The 14501-nt window shown below is 40.8% G+C and overlaps 1 protein-coding gene across 1 annotated transcript in view; it reads left to right on the top strand.

Moving 5' to 3' along the window:
• LOC124606762 overlaps positions 1 to 14501 on the top strand; it is a 180753-nt gene that overhangs the window by 142790 nt on the left and 23462 nt on the right. The window contains exon 15 of the transcript XR_006978721.1: positions 8794 to 8880. The gene's annotated coding sequence lies outside the window, so the exon portion shown is untranslated. The remainder of the gene's footprint in view (positions 1 to 8793; positions 8881 to 14501) is intronic.

Here is a 14501-nt window from a genome sequence, read left to right as displayed (position 1 = left end):
AAATCTGGGAATTAATCCTGGTGAAAATATGATCACTGGGCTCTAACAGTGAGGATAGCCGATGCAGACAGGTCTGTATCTAATACGGCCAAGAAAGCAAGACAAACATCCAGGAAGGTGAAAAAGAAGCTGTAAGACCTGATAGAGGCCAAAGAAGGGCCATCATACGCAGCAGGACAGTTTTAATTAACTGTAAGTAACAAATTTCAAAACTTTATTCTTTAAAGTGAATTTCATACGAACTAAAATTTTCAGTACATATGCCCCATTATATCAGAAACTATAAGAGATAAATGAATGAAATTTTGAAATACTCTGCATAATATAAAACCCACTTCTGATACTACATTCATTAATATTCTCCCATTAGGAAGTTCACAACAAAATATTTTCTGCAGAAAAACTTAATATTTTTTCTTAATAAAATTTAAAAACGTATTTCTTAAAAACTATAAAATGAATACGGTAAATTATAGTACAGTTGACTCTATTATCATCATGTAACATACAGTAAAAATATTAAGGTCCTGCATCAAATAGTTTTCTCAGAAATTGGTCAGATATTTGCCTAAATTAACACGGGTCAGATAGGCAGGGTGTGGTATCCTCAACCCTCATGACTATTGCAACAGAAGCTAACTGCAACGCAACATATTTAGTTCCACAGGGAAAGTTAATCCGAACTACGTCAACATACGGCTGAATCTTATTGCACCTAGATCGTATGGCTTACCTAAATTACATAAAGTACACCCAGTACTACATTGCTTTCTGTTCTTTGTCACTTACTAGCGAAGGGGCTAGACTGCGTCATTAAAACGAAAAGTAATTTTAAATCTAAACTTAATGTCAAAAATCCTATGGCTCTTGCTGATATCATTAATAATATACAAAGCCCTCCCAGTTCTAAACTGGTATCGTTAATACCACCAGCTTATTTACATATGTTACTACTGACGTATGTATAATTAATAGATATTTTGCACACTTCCAAAGTAAAGGCTGTAGAAATACATGGCATAATCGCTGATAATCAAATTTGTGTAAAGGTAAGACCGCAATGAGATGAAGTGCAGTGCAGGAGAGCGCTGCGGCGCAACGCCACCTAATATCGCTTATACGAAGTCGAATGAGACCAGCAGCAACAGTGTCAGTGGCGCAGAGCGGCAGTGTGAAGCAAAGCCGACCAACTGGCGAGCTATGGGGCGCAGTGCGGCGTCGCGCATTTCCGCTGTTGTCGCCAGTGAGGTACAGCAAGTGTCGCGACGGTACACGTCATCCAAGCCGCAGCTCCTTTGACGCGTGAAACGGAATTTTGTTTACTAAAATGGTGCTAGGCGAGGAAAAGTTAACTGTGTGTAACTGAATATCCAGGGTTACAAGAGCTTCAAGATGAACATTATACAAATAGTACCAGAAAAAGCAACATTTGGAAAAAAAACTGCCAAGGAAATGGGAGTAAACAACATAGGAATACCTACAAATAACTTTTTTTAAAAGTTTTTTAAAAAACAGTTAGGTCTTTATTTTTATGCGTATGTGCTTATTACTTTAGTTTTCATTTTCTCCTCGACGACATCGTCTTTTCGGTGTCGTTTTGCCAGACCAAAATATCTTGCGAGGAATTGATCTAATCTTTGAATTCATGTCTTAAATGGAATACATTATTTACAGAATTACTTCCTATAAGGGTAATGAGTAAGATTTCATAATTGTATCTCTTGAGACTCTTCACTGTCAAACAACACTGTATTGTGTCTGAGAAAATTGTGGAAGACACAAGTGGCGAGAGTCACGTTCTCTATATGTTCCACATCGAGGCAAATCTTCTGATAGCAATTCCTAAATCTTTGACACGGTATTCCACAGTAATTTCTGAAACTCTTCGGGCTCTTTTATTTCTGTAAACGTATACTTTTTTTCAGTTGGTCATCTGTTTATACCAGGTTAAGATCTCATCAAATACGTTTCTAATGGAGAAGCTTCAGCTCCAATAATTGCGTGAAGCAGTCGAAGTCTCGTGCCTGGTAATTATTCTGGGCGTGGTATAGTATTTATTTCCTGTTTTTTTGCTGAATCTGACAGCGAAAAGATCTCCGCATCGCTATTCTTTGCAAGATCACCAAGGTTCCCCAAATCTATAGTCTTCTGCCTCACGTAACAAAGAAATTATCACATCCATTTTACTTTCGTCCATTTTGTTCGAAGATTGCCGACCGACTACATACAAACTAAGCTTCGTATTGCCACACCGCTGCAGTTCAAATTCGATGCACTACATACAGCCACGTCGTGCGGCGGTTCTCTACTGTAGTGCAGTTTCGCTCTTCGCCTTCTTACCTTAAAAGAGAGTTACTTCCAGTTTCCAAATAAGCAATATAGTGAATCAGATGCCCTACCTATGCGTTTAACTGTTAATCCTATACCTAAAATTTTCGCGGTAAATGATAACAGCCAAACAGTTGCAGGATGAAGATTTATTGAAATCCTTGACCACGGTTTCGGTATATCTAAATATACCTTCATCAGAAGCAAAAGTACACTAAAATCATGCATGAAACAATCGTGCCAAAGGCGTCACCAGTATTTAAAGTTAAAATATCACCTCCGTCTGTACAGCATAGCTATGAAGAGATGATCGATGCGAACGCGGCATATTATCAGTACTTAGCCTGTGAACCAGCGTGAAGAGGGTGTGGAAGAACTAGGGCAGACAGTTTCACCGAGAGAGGGCTTTCACAACCTCTTCACGCTGGTTCACAGGCTAAGTACTGATAGTATGCCGCGTTCGCATCGATCATCTCTTCATAGTTATGCTGTACAGATGGAGGTGATATTTTAATTTTAACTACTGGTGACGCCTTTGGCACGATTGTGTTATGCATCTCCTCTGCAGGATGTGATTTTAGTGTACTTTTGCTTCTGATGAAGGTATATTTAGATACACCGAGACCGTGGTCACTGATTTCAACAAAACTTTATCCTGCAACTGCTTGGCTGTTATCATTTACGAGAAGATTTTTAACAGTTGCTGCTTCAGCCATGTTTAAAATTCTTAAATTTTTATTTGAAATTTTGAAAAAAATTTCTAACGGAAAGAGCCACTGAATTTCAAAATGAAGAAGTGGTCCAGATACAGTGAATATGTTCTCTGTTTGTGGACCGTTACCATTAGATAATTAGATACATTACTACAACATTTGAACTTACAAAATAAGAAAATTCAGTTTACAGTCAAACTGGAAGAATCTTCTATAAATTTCTTGGAGATTACAGTAGATATTAGCGTATTTAGCATTTACGTAAAAACAATAACACCAGATACGGTAATTCCGTAAAGCTCCTAGCACCCACACACCCACATATATGCAGCTGTCCATAGGATGGTGTATCACCTCACATCGGTTCTTTTATCTGAATCACCATTTTAAGCAGAGTCACAGACAATCACACATAACACTTCCAGTAAGCATAGCTCTGCCCCGATCAACAATCTACTATGAAAAAAACATTACGTTACTTCTGTACACTGGCCACCATTAATCAATCAGTAGTTACAAAAACAGGTGCAACATCCATATACTGGCGACAGGTCATACATCCTTACAAAAGAAAGTTAAGGTGTTGCATGTACGGACCTAAATTTTATAATATCAGCTTTCTATCACAATGTTTATTCAGTGGTGAAGGCAAATTGTAATAGTTGGCACGGACTGGCATGTATAAAATCACATACCAGCAACGTGGAAAAATATATACTCGTCAGTCAGGCAGACCTGTGGCTCTCAGGTTATCCAAACACGAAAGGAACTGGAGGTTAAGCAAGAACGACTCAATCTTACCCGATTATTTTTTTAACAGGAAACCATTCTTTATTATCTACAGAGCGAAATTTTACATTCTGTTAAGAAAATCAGAGAGATGGCCCTACAGAAAATGTTAGAAATTGACAAACAATTGACACAGAATGCCAGTTTAGTGTTAAGTGATCATACCCAGTTTTCTTTTACCCTTTTGTCAAATAAAGATTTCATTACAAATACTAGATTCCAGTTGTAAATTTAACTTATTTCTCATGACTTGTTAAATGTATAACCACGTAAAAAATTTTGTTCCACCGGTTTTAGCTAATCTAATTATTTCTGTGTAACATAAGAAATGTAAGGTTTTCCTCTGTAAACTGTCTTCGTCACCTTTTTATGTCCTGTGCACACATTACATGTGTAACTCTTATAATTTTTTCTGTGTTTGCGTTATTTATTTGTCACTTTAATATGGCCCAAGATGCCGAAAACCGGTTTGGGACGAAACAAAATCTACTTGCCTGGAAAGCCCCAGTTCCTCAAATATTTCCACGACGGATAAATTACTACAAGTTAGGATGTTTATTTGCTAGATAGTAGCTCCAAATGGAGAAATGTTGCAGAAAGCTGTATGTTATAAAACATACCAGGTTTTCAAAATGTGCCACACACCGCAACGCATCAAACATTTCATACCACCTCAAACACTGATTTACATCCATCAGTTACTTATCTCAAAATACTTATTTTGCAATTTTCTACGTCACAGATCAGGATCTATATTAAAAATTAGAATAACTGAACTGGTGTTTATGTACTTCCTAACTTATCAAGTCAATATGAAACTCAACCTCGTATCACCTCTGTACCCACTACAAACTACATCACCCCACTTTGCAAATTTCACAGTGTGCCCACGCTTCATCACTTCTACACGGTAATTTACCGTACAACATCGCTTGCACGAGGAAATCTTTGGATTAAACGTGCAAGACGGTGAATGAACTACTTTTTGCCACTGCAAACAATGTGAATGGCAGCTGTAGTAAGCACACTATTGTGAGTCTGTCTTGAGATTGCTAATTAGCGACAGTGGTAATATTCTAAAATCGGCGATACAGTTACGCGGAAGTGGTATTATCCCCTTGTGAAAAGTAAAAGCTATCGAGAAGTCAATGTAGACTTTCCAAAAGTTCATTATTAATTCTGTACTGGACGAGCATTTTGTCTTCAGCTCTTACAACATATGAGCAACAATGCATATTCACAACACAATAGATAATAGCGATTATACGCATTTACACTATATGAACAGGTTAACCGCGAGTAACACGATTTACTGTGTCCTCAATGACAGAGTCGAGAGGGACACTCATAAGTACAGTTCTGTGGGGACGTATCACGAAATCTAGTGTGTTTATGCAATTTATACCACGAAGAAGTTCTAAGAACATCCCCTTTACGGTATGTTCATGGTTACTTTGTGAACCAATAAAAGAAAGGAGAGTTGCGAAGTAACAGCTGATACTCCTTGAACTACTATGGTCGATCTTTCGAACTGTGGTATAAGGAATGTGACAATGGCATAACTCACACATCTACATAGATAGTGATTTTGACATGCGAATGCTCATTCTGAGAAATTCCTAAGTTTAGAAAGACCAGCTTCCATACAACTTCAGCCAGAGAATTCAAAAACTAAAGCACATTTTTTCTCTCGGAGAACGAACGTATGTAACGGCTCAGAATACAAAATAAAAGGAGACATGTTTTTTTCCAAAGTCACCACAAATAATAATTGCCTAATGGGCAGCAGCCTTTAACCATACAGTGATCTTCCTGGTTCATAGCCGAAATCCACATCTGTCTAATTACTATTCTTTAACGTTATTTCATACGCCTCACCACACATCCACGGGGGGCTGTCGGTGGTACAATATACCAAACTTCCTATGTCCAGCTGTATGTTGTTCCACGGGGTGGTCTACTTTGCTCTTGGCCGCAGCTTTCTGGTAGCCATTCATTGTTGTGGATAGATGGTTGGTAGTCATGACCAATATAAATGACTGTGCAATGATTGCAGCAGAGATGGTAAGTGACAAAGCTGCTTTCAAAGGTGGCCCAGCCCCAAATGGGATAGGATAAACCTGTGACAGAGCTGGAATAGAAGTGATAGGTGGGTGGATTTGGCAGATCTTGCACCTGGATCTTTCACTGTGGTATTATCCTTGTGGCAGGGGTTTGGGAGTGGGAGTGGCATAGGTTGTAGTGGAAGCTGGGTGAGTGAAGGAGGGGTGGGAAGGTGTCGGGAGAGGTATGCCTCATTTCAGGGCAAAAGATGTGATTAAGCTGTTCCAGTCTAGGGTGGTACTGGGCGACAATGATGGCGTTCCTTTGCAGCTGGTTCTTGGAATGTTGGAACGATTGGGAGTGTGAGGGCAAATGGCACGGGAAATATATGTGTGGACGAGGTCTGGGGGACAGTGGCTGTCTATGAAGGCTATGGTGTGACCCTCGACATACTGGGCAAGAGAGTTCTTGTCACTGCAGTTGCCCCATCTGTCGGTAGCGAAGCTGTATGTTAGGGATTTGAGTTGTGAATGGAATGATGGCATGCATTTACTTTTAGTAGATGTGTTTAACGGGGCCAGAGGTGCGGATGGAGCAATCAGATAAGAGGAGGTCAACATCTCAGAAGGTGGCACACTGGGCTAAAAAAGATAAATTCCTCCCAAAAATCCACAAACCCAACAAACGTGGACAGCCTGCCCTGTAGTGTATGGTAATTATGCCACCACTAAAAGAATTACGATGCTCATTGACCAACACTTTCAAGCAATCAACCAATGGCCTAGCCTCCCACATCAAATATATCAATCACTTCCATCACAGACTCTTCACCATCCTGATCCCTTATCTCCTGGGTACTTAGTCATCACTTTTGACCCCACCCATTGTCTTACACTACTGAACGCTACTTTCCCCAACGTTCTTCAGACTGAAAACCCAGTGCCTCATTCCTCATATACCTTACTAATTTTATCATAACCCACAACTGATTCATCTTTCAAGGAAAGGTATAGAAACATAACTACAGTACTTCCCTGGGAACCCACATGGCACCCTCCTATACCAACCTGCATATGGGGCTAGCCACCTGAAGCGCCAAACGCATTGTCTGGTTTAGGTTCATTGTTGATATCTCTCATCCACTTCACCTGGTCCTCCTGAAGCCAGTGTGCCACCTTCCTAGTCATTGACCTCATCCTCTCTGACTGCTCCATCTGCTCCTCTTTTCAAATTAAACCCACAACACCAGCAGACCCTGCATTACGATGCTAGTCATCAGTTTCCCAAATAGCATCCACCCCACACAATTTGGCCGTCTGAGATTGTTGTATAAGCAGTGACAAGAACTCCCTTGCCCAGTATGCTGAGGGTCTCATCAAGTCCTTCTAGGACAGGCTCCATTTCCCAGTCAGAATGCGAACAGATATCCTACCATTTCCCCTCACACTTATAATCCTCCCACCACCCATATGAACCAGCCACAAAGGGGTGTCCCCTTCGTCACCCATTACCACCCAAGAACAACTGAGTCACATCTCTCGTGCCATTTGCCCTCACACTCCCAAATGTCCGAACACCCCAAGAACCAACCGCAAAGGAGCGCTACCACTGTCATCCAGTACCACCCTGGACTAGAACAGCTTCATCACATTTTTTGCCAAGGCACTGATTACCTACCAGCATGCCCTGAAATGAGGCACACCTCTCCCAACACCTTCCCACCCCTCCTTCACGCACCCACCTTCGACTACATCCTGGTCCTACCTATGCCACTCCCACTCCCAAACACCTGCCACAAGGATAATACCACTGTGGAAGATCCAGGTGCAAGATCTACCAAATCCACCCACCTATCACTTCCTGTTGCAGTCCTGTCACAGGTTTATCCTATCTCATCTGGGGCTGGGCCACCTGTGAAAGCAGCTATGTCATTTACCATCTCTGCTGCAATCATTGCACAACCATTGGTTTGACTACCAACCATCTGTCCGCAACAGTGAATGACTATCGGCAAGATGTGTCCAAGAGCAAAGTACACCACCCTGTGGAACAACATGCAGCTGAACATAACATGCTTGATTTAAATGGCTACTTCACTATCCCAGTCATCTACTGTCTTCTACCACTAGCTTTTCTGAACTGCACGGATGGGAATTACCTTTACAACTCTTTCCCCACTCCTATATTCATCCTGTCCTCAACCTCCAGTGACATTGTCTCCATACCCTCCACAATACAGACTGCACTCCCTCTGTACTATTAGCTCTTCCCCTCCCCCCAGACCCACCCCACCTACACACTAGGTACACTATCATGCCTTTCCCTTCCTCACACCCTCCAGATTGTTGTTTCCATCTCAGGCGATAGCTGCATTCTGACACGAGCTGCTGGAATTGGCGGTCATGTGTCCGTGAGGTTTGATTTCTTGTGTGTATGAATGATGTGTCTTTTTTGCTGATGAGGGCTATGGCTGACACGATTTAATTTTTGGTGTGAAAATTAAAAATGCGCGTTCGAAATGATTGACAAAATTTCTGCCAAGATACCAGCAAGTGTATTACCCATAACTAAGACATTTGGCTGCCAGTGGAATTCGTCATTAAAGGTAAAGGCGTTTGTGTTGGTTGTAAATGGATGACAGCTGGATTATTACTACAGTCTAAAACCACTCAATTACATTTTTTTAAGAAATGAAGAACTCCTGTTAATTGTAATATTATCTTCCTTTTTATTTCAAGTTGGTTCCACTAATGTAGGATAACCGTAATGATTCTGTTGTATATCATGTATTCTTTCTTCGACCTGTAGTACAACGACATTTGGTGGTAATTATGTAACACTATATAATGTTATGGTAGTAAATTTATTCTTTCACAACTTGTATTTTATTTTGTGGTCTATATCGGGTTTATGTTTACAGTGTACTGCACCAGATAATGGCTGGCAATGTATCTTCTGTTTTCATCACTGTCTTTCGTGATTTTTTTACAAGAATTTTGACTTAAATGTAAGTATGATAGTAACTGAAAATTCTGTATATATGGATAGCTAATGTATGATGCATACTTACATTAATATAGACATATTTGTTAGCATTAATTTCTTAGTGGATTTTATTCCACGGCTTCAGTCTGATGAGGAAACTTTGGAACTCATAAAACTTAATAAAGAATTGTGCAATCAAGACATTTCTGTATTTCAAAGATGTGCCATATTCATTACTGGTAGATTAGACCATCATGCAAGCGTTACGGAGATATTTCCTGAATTCATTTTGGTATCCCTGGAAGGAAGCTGACGGTCTTTTTGCGGAACACTATTGAGAAAATTTAGGTAAGCAGAACGTGAAGCTGCCTGCAGCCAACTGCTGCCCACATACATTCGGCGTAAGGGCTACGATGATAACACTAATTATCTCTCATACGGAGGCATATAGACAGTGTTTTTCCCTCGTTCCATTTGGGGTTGGAGTAGGAAGGGAAATAACTAGCAGTGCAGGCACCGTTCACTGTGCACAATACCATAGCTTATGGGGTATGTACGTTAATGCAAATGTAGACATCGATATCTTTTGCAGCAACAAAGCATCCACTGTCAAAGTGACTGAGGATGATATCATGAAGTTAACGTCAAAAGACCCAACACAGTGCACGTATTTAAAGCGACCACTTGTTGTCAACCCGTTAAGCTTGAATGTTGCAATACAGATTGCTGTGGATAGATCAGTGTATGGAGAGCACATGTTACACCGTCTTCGAATTCGAAGTTAAAGTTCACAGTGAGGAGGGGAGTGTCGGCTCTTCAGGTGAATCACATCTTCGCTAGACCGAGTCGATCGTCGTCTTCAAAAACGCTGCCATCGAAGTGAACGGCGGCTCGAAACGTGCAGCGAGCCACGGATTCTATGGGAGACTTTCTCCTGCACTTGCATGGGACCTGAAGTAGTAATAGAGAACACGCTAACAGCTACGAACCACGTGCATCCCTTCATGCTTCATGTTTTCACCGACAGCGATGTCATCTTTCACCAGTATAATTATCCGTGTCTCGGAGCCAGTACCGGGGAACAATGGTTTGAGGAGCACTATAGGGAACTCAAGTTTATGTCTCGGTGACCAAATCCGCCTGATGTAAATCCCAGGGAACCCATCTGGGTTGCTGTTAGGCGACATCATTGCTTGCTGTATTTAGCGGCCCGTTATTTACGCGAATTGCATGATTTGTGCGTGGACTTGTAATCCCACATACTTCCACAAACCTATCAACATGCTGTCGCATCTATGCTTCAAAGAATTAGTGATACATTCAGTTCCAAAGAAGGACAAACAAGTTCTTAAGCACGCTGTTACAATGTTTTCGCTTATCAGTGTATACTACTGATGACTAAAGTCCCTGTTACGTGTATATGCGTAAACGTGACGAACTTAGGAAATATTAATAGATGGAAACAGTTTGCAGATACAGTTTCAGAGTTGTAGAGTGGGACGGAAAGAGAAACGCTTATCTTTCGATTACACTGGTGTTCTCCTTGACTGCAGCAGCTGTGATTGAAGCTGTCTAGCATTTGAGGTTGAATACGAATCTCGCCACTATCAGAGAGGTTGTTCGACCCCCTGAGAAGTCGGAAACAAACTGTCAGACAGCCGGAGGTATAGTTACCATTTATCTAATATACGCACCATGTACCTCTATCGTAATATCTTAAATAGACTATTATCAGTCATGTCGAAAGAACCCAGGAAAAATGTAACGTATCTTAAATGGAGTTATTGTGATAGGTGCACTGAAGAAATCAATCTTTAGGTACACAACCTCGTAACAATCTCAACGGCTGCCCCACGTTTCATACAAAGCTTAAACACTATTAGCTGACCCTACAGCGTGGATATGCAATTAGAGTTTTGTATAAATTCCATAAACGCTGGGAACTTGGCTTCGGCCGTGTATAACACTCAATTAATGTATAAAGGAAGAAATCAATGACCACGTTCATTCTGACAGATTTCAATAGTCACCACCACATATCAGATTACTCAACTGATGACACTGTGTTTCTTTGCGTGATCTACTCGATCTTATGTTTGACCCAGATGTACACATCAAAGGCTTATAATAAGTTACTAATCGTCATTTGGCTGCAAGGAACACAAATGTCCACTTTGTTGCTCACGGAAGAAAGTCGTCACAGGTGCAGCACGTTTATGCAAATAGCCAGACGAACGCTTGAACAAGTAGGAAACTACACTGGCGAACAATGTATACAATAGAAGGCTGAGCATCGAACCTTGTGGCTCTCCCATTAGGAACTGGATCTCTAAGGGCAGGTCGTTCTGTGGAAGACTGTAGCCTGAAAGCAAGATCTGACTATAAGCAAATTAGTTGCTGGGAAGCGTACAAACGGTTTATATAGGAGACCTTTATTTCACATGGAGCTTAACGTACATGAGACGTCTTGCAACATTTAAAAGCAATTTCGTCTTTCACTTGCCTCCGTCACTTACATAAGTTTCAGGAGCTGAAGAGAAGCGGAACATCCTTTTATGAAACCAAATTGCTCTTAAAGGAGCAGGAGAATAGTGCCGCATTGGAAATGGCGTACCTAGTCCGTCAACTGTTCCCAACATTTCAGTTATATAGATGAAGTGTGATACTAGCAACTTTCTGTTTAACGTTACTGACGGAATCCGTGCCTTCTGTGAAGTAGCAACTACGTGACGTGCGTGTCAGTTTGTGCGCGTCACTGCCACGTGTTTACCTCACCCTACAGACCAGTGTAAGTTGTCACTGTGCGTTACGCTAGCCGATAGATGAATAATGTTTCAGGTGTTCAGTAGTTTCTTCCAAACAGATGATTACTCAGTTGAAGTTTGTTACTAGGTAGGCTAACAATCAGAAAATATTTTTCCTTGCTGTGCATATTTTTGTTCCTTTGTGCTTTTGGGGATTGTGCATAGATGCGACAGCGACTGCTTATGTGGTTTACATTTCTCGTTCTATAACTGAGGAAGGCAGCTATAGATACTCCTATGGAGATTTCATGTTTGTAGTACCTAAAGTAGATATATTACTGATAGTCTGTGTCGTAGTTTCTGTGTATGAAGTTTCCCGCTGTTTCGATGCGCTTATTTAAGGATACAGTAGAATAAGTTTCTAGCAGAACTGAAACAAAAAGTGTGTGATGAACGAAACGTCTTGAAAGTTAAGTTGAAAGAGTCTATGCAGAAGTTCCTCGCAGTAGGTGAAAACTTTTTTACGTATTGTGCATAGAATCTAATATTTCTTTTTCTTTTGATACAACGTTCATAGTCATCGTTTCGTGTAGAATGTAATGGCTCTGGTTCCACAAGTAAATACTCTTGATCATCTTGAGCTGCACAGCTGATTCTTGTTAGTATTAAAAATTAAGTACCACATCTCTATTGACACACATTTATTACGTCACGACCGGTTTCGTTCGAAAGGACATCGTTAGGTTACGATGCCAACAGCCTTCATATGAAATCCTCACAGTGTTGTGCCATTATCACGTTTTAAGGATTCATGTAAAGTTGAAGGCAAATGTAGGATGGCTCTGAGCACTATGGGACTTAACATGTATGGTCATTACTCCCCTAGAACTTAGAACTACTTAAACCTAACTAACCTAAGGACATCACACAACACCCAGTCATCACGAGGCAGAGAAAATCCCTGACCCCGCCGGGAATCGAACCCGGGAACCCGGGCACGGGAAGCAAATGTAGGAAAGCGAAGATTATATAACATACCGTCGATCGCTTGGCATTATATGTCATGAGGCTAAAAAATAGTTCAACAATATAAAAGTTACAGCTCTGAGTCTTACTCCACTGTGGCCGTCGTGGGCACAGCAGTAGACCATACTTAGATGTGTAAGAGTTCTGAGCATATAGTATTGCTTTCTAGTACGTTATAATCACATAAGAGTTTATTGCCAATAACTAGTCCAACGATGACAAGTTCCTATCCAACTCGTTTATGAGGTACTATGTACGTACAGCTGTTTCTGTGCTAGGAACATTTTTTTTTCTCACGCTGATCACATTTCGGATCCAAGTTCATTTTCAGTAGTCGATGCCATAAAATAATGATTTGTGAAGCAAGATTAACTTTGATACTCTACCTCTCTAATACTCAGATTTAAAAATCTCATAGGTCGGGCAGGACCATTATTCGACAATGTAATTCACAGATAGCAAAAGGGGCAGCAGTCAGTATATGAGGAAAAGCCTTAATAGAAAGAATGACATATGACGTTGGGTGAACATCGTCCTGCCGCCTTCAGTGAACAGAGCTATTCTACTTTATGGAATGTTATTAGAGAGTATTAACGTCCAAATTTTTGTTCTAGTGTCAGTCCTCCTTTACCGAGATGGTTGGTCTTTCTACAAGGTACGTTAGAATAAGACGGATTATAGAATCTCTTAGTGTTCATAGACTACATCTGACGCAGCTGGCGTGTGATATCCTTCAGAAGCTCCCTCGTCTCTTCATATCTGTTGGGAGATGGAGAGTCAGGAACTTCTGACTCTATGTGTAAAATTGTACTCTCAAAATGATCAAATGAAGAGAAAATTGCAAAATAAGGCAAATACGACATGTAAGAGGACGCGTCACAATGTTCGTAATCTTGAGACGTATGACTGAGAGAAATGGCCCAGTGCTACTAAACAGAACTCGCATTCGGGAAGAACATGCTTCAGATCCCTCCCATCCATATTTAGGCCAAGAAGGGCGTAGGAACAGAATTTCTTGTAGGTGTGTTTCTGGATCAAATCATTATGAGAAAATGAAAGGTGAGCCACTGAAAATATGGATAGGATCAAATGGACAGTAAACGAAGCTCGACATTAAAAAATAACTTAACAGATGAAGTAAGATAGGCAAGAGCACTCGGTAAAAATGATCAGACGAAACACTGTACTTGTCATGTACGGTGTTTGTCAGTTTCGTGGAACCACGTGGATTTGAATTTGCAGATCTTTAGGAAGTTGAAGAGCTGATTGTTTGGTCTGTTACTATCCGTTCAATATATGTGGTCATTAAACGGTGGTCTTTTCCTGCCGCGCGGGATTAGCCGAGCGGTATGGGGCGCTACAGCCATGGACTGTGCGGCTGGCTGGTCCCGGCGGAGGTTCGAGTCCTCCCTCGGGCATGGGTTTGTGCGTGTTTGTCCTTACGATAATTTAGGTTAAGTAGTGTGTAAGCTTAGGGACTGATGACCTTAGCAGTGAAATCCCATAAGATTTCACACACATTTGAAGATTTGATTCTTCTTTTCCTTATTATCACAGCTATGTTTTTCATTTTCAAATAGAGCTCTCTGTTTGATCTTAATTTGAATTCGACATTACAATTACTTCAAGGTCCCAGTTCCAGTATTTTTCTTACGATTCTACTTTTCAGGAACCCCAAATCTTGTTAGTTTATTAGTTTATCGGTTGCATACAATGTTTCATTTATTAGAGACAGAAAGTTAATGATTAAAGCCATTTGTAGCTTGAGAGCCCCGTCGAATATCAGTCAAAGTCTGGCCACCCTCGTTTACGTTCTACCTGGTAATGAGGAGTGTCGGGTTAGTTTCTTTAAAAAGACAGAGTCAATGGCTGT

Source organism: Schistocerca americana, chromosome 3 (genome assembly GCF_021461395.2).
Source record: "Schistocerca americana isolate TAMUIC-IGC-003095 chromosome 3, iqSchAmer2.1, whole genome shotgun sequence".
NCBI classification, from domain to species: domain Eukaryota; kingdom Metazoa; phylum Arthropoda; class Insecta; order Orthoptera; family Acrididae; genus Schistocerca; species Schistocerca americana.
Note: the sequence above shows the minus strand (reverse complement) of the source record. Positions and strands in the feature narration are given on the sequence as shown.